The sequence below is a fragment of the Euphorbia lathyris genome, chromosome 1 (genome assembly GCF_963576675.1).
Source record: "Euphorbia lathyris chromosome 1, ddEupLath1.1, whole genome shotgun sequence".
NCBI lineage: Eukaryota > Viridiplantae > Streptophyta > Magnoliopsida > Malpighiales > Euphorbiaceae > Euphorbia > Euphorbia lathyris.
This window is the reverse complement of record NC_088910.1, coordinates 56,750,001-56,756,000: the sequence shown is the minus strand read 5'-3', so window position 1 is coordinate 56,756,000 and position 6,000 is coordinate 56,750,001.

The following is a 6,000-nucleotide window of genomic DNA, read 5'->3' as shown; positions in this document are numbered from 1 at the left end:
ATAAAGAGAAAAGAGATGTCATCAATTGAACGGAAGGAAACGGTGGATAATATCGTCCTTATGGTGTGGGTCGAAATTCTCTCTCCCGGTTTGCTATGTGTATTTCGAAAATTGCACATGTAGGGGGTATTTATATTCTCTTGTATTTAAACCCTAGTTAGATAGAATTAGGTTACTGAATAAGAATTTAATTCGGAATATAATTCTTATTTATTATCTATAATTATATCTTAAATATAAAGATAATAATAGTAATCCTTATAAGATAATAATAGGAGCAGTTTAATCTAATTAAAATTCCTAACTTATTTATCCTTTAATTAATTTAATAAACAATCATAATCTAATTAGGATTGTTAAAATCAAATTAAATTATTCATGTATTTTCATACATGAAAATCGCCCCATCCCATGTACTGGGCCTTAGCGGGCTCAGTTGGGCTTCCATCAATTAATTAACATCCGTTTCTCTTTTGGGTTCCAAGTCTTATGTGTGACCCATTAGGTTCTTATTGCTTCTAGCCGTATGCAACTATTAAATTAATTTTCACAGAATTATATTTAATCTTTGCATAACGGAATGAGTACGCAAAATGTGATTGGCAAATCCGAAACATTCCCCCAGAGCTATAAGAAGACAGGTTGATTCTGTCGTTGACCTTTCAGTATTAGTTACAGTATAATTAGATCCTTTATCAACTACATCCTTGAACTGGATCTTATGACTATGGATAATGTCAAGTCACATATAGCGAGACGTTCGTTTTACTTGTACAGGCCGAGTCAACTCCAATTAGATAGGTTAAGTGAAATCTGTATTTCAAGTCTTAAGCTATCACCTTGCAAGGATTTAGAGTCAAGTCTTCCACAAGCGATCCATGGATGTATCTCCCATTTATCGGGAGTGATAAATGCTCAATCCAATGTATAACTATCCTACAATTACTTCCTGTGATACCCAACGTTTGCCGTTCACACCTAGAGTCATCTCTGTTATGGATCGTGTTACAACAGGATCAAAGCGTCACATTTCGTATTCCAGAATTACTAATTAACATTCCTTTGAGTCTGAGGATTACTTATACCTATTAATACCAATGAGCTGAACAGGTGACAAAAATGAATCTACCCATCCTGTTATCTCAAGTCGGGTCCCCAATCCTAATGAACTTCTTTCCATTGGATCCATGTAACTGTCCAGATATCTATATATATGAAGCTTGCGAGATCAGCTTTTTGTCTCGACAGAAGACATTGTTACATGCAAGTCTCAGTAGTGATATGTCAATCCTAAACATATTACTTGACTTGGGGTGGTTTTAAGTTTATTAGTTTATTATAAAGTTTCGTCTCACTTCATGCTTGTATGAACACTTTATAATCACTTTAAACAAACTTATGGATTTCCTTTTATTAGACTTTATTTAGTTCTTAAAAGGGATTGCCTTTATATAGTTATGAAAACATATATCTCATTAAAACAAATGATATAAAGAACACTTCATTTACATTAAGTTTGTATCCTAGAACAATTGTCCATAGGACACTAAACCCCAACATACTCCCACTTGGACTAAAGCCAATTGTTTCTACAACTTATCCCAGTAGAAGTTAGATGACGATCATGCACTTTCTGGGTTAAGGGCTTTGTCAACGGATATGCAACGTTGTCCTCAGTAGGTACTCTTTCTATTCTCACATCTCCTCTTGCCACAATTTCTCTTACAATGTGGTATCGCTTCAGGTAATGCTTGGATGCATTATGAGACCGTGGTTCCTTTGCTTGCCCAATGGCTCCATTGTTATCACAGTACAGTGTAATGGGATTTACAATGTCAGGCACCACACCAAGTTCAGTAATGAACTTCTTAATCCAAACCGCTTCCTTTGCTGCTTCCGCAGCAGCGATATACTCTGACTCGGTCGTAGAGAAAGCTATGCTTCCTTGCTTGGAACTCTTCTAGCTGACCGCGCCCCCATTCAAGATAAACAGGTATCCTGATTGGGATTTAAAATCGTTCTCATCTGTGAGATGACTGGCATCTGAAAATCCTTCTATTTTCAGATCCCCTTCTCCGTACACTAGGAACATGTCTTTAGTCCTTCTCAAGTAACTAAGAATGTTCTTGACGGCATTCCAATGCTCGTCTCCCGGATTATCTTGGTAACGACTCATTATACTTAACGCGAACGCTACGTCAAGTCTAGTGCAAAGCATAGCATACATAATCGAACCGATTGCGCTGGCGTACGGGACTACAGCCATGCGCTTCTTATCATCTTCGGTTTTAGGACATTGATGATTGCTTAACTTTACTCCATGTATCATGGGTAAGTTACCTTGTTTCGATTCAAGCATGCTAAACCGCTTTAGCACCTTTTCGATGTATGTAGCCTGTGAAAGACCAAGCAGTCTTCTTGATCTATCTCTGTAGATCTTTATACCAAGTATATAAGCTGCTTCACCAAGGTCTTTTATGGAGAAGTTACCAGATAACTATACTTTTACCGACTGTAGTAGAGCTATGTCATTTCCCATTAATAATATATCGTCCACATATAATATCAGAAATGCAACTGAGCTCCCACTTGCTTTCTTGTAAATGCAAGCTTCTTCGCAATTTTGTTCGAAATCAAATTGTTTTATGGTTTCGTCAAAACGCTTGTTCCAGCTTCTTGATGCTTGCTTGAGTCCATAAATGGATCTCTGAAGTTTGCAAACCTTGTTTGCATCCTTTGATATGAAACCTTCAGGTTGCATCATATATACATCCTCAAGCAGGTTTCCGTTTAGGAAAGCTGTTTTCACATCTATTTGCCAAATCTCGTAATCGTAGTGAGCGGCAATAGCAAGCATTATTCTGATTGATTTGGACATAGCCACAGGAGAGAAAGTTTCGTCATAATCAATTCCTTGTTTCTGACGATATCCTTTCGCTACTAACCTAGCTTTGTAGGTGCTAACCTTTCCATCCATGTCAGTCTTCTTTCTGAAGATCCACCTGCACCCAATGGGTTTTATCCCTTCGGGTAGATCAACCAAAGTCCACACTTGGTTGGTGTACATGGAATCCATCTCAGAATCCATGGCTTCGAGCCATGCTTTAGAATCTGGACTGTTAAGAGCCTCTTCGTAGTTTTCGGGTTCGTCATCTAACACGGGAACCTCATCATCATCTCCCACTAGAAAACCATATCTAATTGGGAGTTCACGAACTCTTTGTGATCTACGAATGGGTGGCACTTGAGTCTCATCTAATGGGACTGCTTCGGGTTCCTCAACCACCTCTGTTGTTTCAGTCGGTGTTTCTTGTTCTTGAACTTCATCAAGTTCAATCATGCTTCCCTTTTCTGTTTCTTCGAGAAACTCTTTCTCTAAGAAGGTTGCGTGCTTGGATACTATTACTTTCTGATCATCTGGATGATAGAATTAATACCCCACAGTTTCCTTAGGGTATCCAATGAAGAAACACTTATCAGATTTAGAATCTAGTTTCTCTGACGCTATGCATTTGACAAATGCTGAACAACCCGATACTCTCATGAATGAGAACACGGGTTTCCTACCTACGAACAATTCATATGGTGTGGAACTAGTGGATTTATTTGGTACTCGATTTAGGGTGAAGAGGGCAGTTTCTAAGGCATAGCCCTAGAATGTCTTTGGAAGTAATTGTTGAAACACCTTTCCACATGATTTTGATTTGACAAAATTATTTATATGATAAAAATATTCCAAACACATTAAATTTAAATGCTTTGATTTATTCATACTAATGTGTTTGTTCAATGTTGAGTTATTTGATTTATAAGATATTAAGATAAATGGCCCAAAGGCCCAAAAGAGGAAGTCAAGCCCAAGTCAACAGATCAAAGCCCCACGGCCCAAGAAGACTCAAAACTCCGTCGTACTGAGTAATGCGTTAGCCCAGCAACAAGAAGGATCGAGAAGCCTTCGACCAAATAGCTTCAAGACGAAGCTGCTGAGCTGAGCGACAAGGTTGTCAGGTCAGCGGCAGAACAGAATAAACTTGGAGACCAAGTATTTCTACTTTGGGTAAAGCTCAGAAGGCGCAGGAAGCTGTCTGGGAGACTTTGCCATAAATGTGGGAACATTCTGATTCATCTAACGAAAAGTTGTTGAGCACTGGCGAAGACAGAAGATACAAGAATATGATTGGCCGAAGACGCTGAGCACTTACTGAGTGAAAGCGACAGGAAGCCGTTTGACTCCAACGGTTATTTCGAAATTCGAAATCACCGGTGCTTGAAGTGTCACTATAAATAGGCCTCTCAAATGCTTCATTCGAAGCAGATCTTCAATCAAGTCGAAACGCTGACCAAATTCATACTTGAAGTTCTGTGAGAAAAGAAAAGCAAATTTTACACCAATTCCAATCATACTGTAAAAGTCTAGAGTGATTTCATTCATCTAAGGTGTCTTAGCAATTGTTGTTTAGGACAAACACTTATCATTTCTAGAAGAATAGAAAGGAGAAGCTGAGTGCTCGGTTATAGTACTCAGCGGTAGTTATAGGAGTGAGTAGAGGAATAGAGGAAGGTACTCTTGTATACTCAGCTTCTGTTGTAAAAGGTTTCGTGCTCTACCTTTAAAGAGCTCAGTAGAGGATTCAAAAAGCTCGGAACGAGTTCCGGGGACTAGACGTAGGCGCAGAGGCCGAACCAGGATAAGTCTGCTGAGTAACATATTTCTAACCTTTAAACTCCTTTATATATTGCTTGCTATAAAACTGACTAAGTAATGAACTCACGCTGAGTTGAGTGCACTAAGAAGCTGAGTTCAGGAATAGACTTAAGTGCTATCTCCTGACTCAAGGAAAGAAACAAACTTAGTCACCAATTGACTAAGCCTGTGTCTTAAAACTACTTAGCGCCGCTGTGTAAACTTTTTCTTAGAGAAAAGAAGTCAGCCTTAATGGACAAAATTTTAAATAGTTCCTATCCCCCCCCTTTGGAACTAACCTTGTCACGTTATACGGGACTAACAAGTGGTATCAGAGCTTAAAATCTCACTGAGCAAGATATAACTATCTTGAGCTGATCCCCACAATGGCTGAGAACAGCACTCGTTTCCTCCCAGGAAATCAGACAACTCAGATTCTTCCTGAGGGACTGTCCATTACTCGGCCCCCTCTGTTCTTCGGGTCTAACTACACCTTTTGGAAGAATAGAATGAAAATTTTCATTCAGGCAACAAATATGAGTGCATGGCTTTCTATAGTCCAAGGCCCATTTGTTCCTGTTGAAACTGTTGACGGTCAAACGGTTGTCAAAGCTGAGGTTAAGTGGATAGAAGATGACCTCAAGAAGCTACAAAATCATGCTTCGGCTATAAACATGCTTCACTGTGCGTTAGATGCTGTAGAGTACAACAAGATTTCAGGTTGTGAGTCAGCGTAGGAAATCTGGAAGAAACTGGAGGTCACCTACGAAGGAACCAACAAAGTTAAGGAGTCCAAGGTGAACCAGCACATGAGGTTGTACGAGCTGTTTGAAATGAATGATGATGAAGGAATCTCTGAAATGAACTCAAGATTCACAAACATTATCAACGAGCTCAAAAGACTTGGCAAGATCTTTACTGAGGAAGAGCAAGTCAAGAAGATATTGAGGAGTCTTCCCAAAAGCTGGCAAGCCAAGAAAACTGTCGTTGAGGAAGCTCAAGACTTGACCACCTACAAATATGATGAACTCATTGGATCTCTGCTGACCCATGAGATCTCAATGAAGAACTTCGAGGTGAAGGAGAAGTCTGAGGACAAGAAGCAAAAGTCTCTTGTCATGAAAGCTGACTCCACTAACGGGAGCTCAACAGACGATGAAGAGATGGCCATGTTCACTAGAAAAATGAAAAGGCTGTTCAGAAAGAATGATAAATATTCAAAGAAGCCTTACAAGAAGTTTGACAAGTACAAAACTGAGTCCAGTGACAGCAAATACAAGAAGGACAGCTCAAAGCCAATCACATGCTTTGAATGT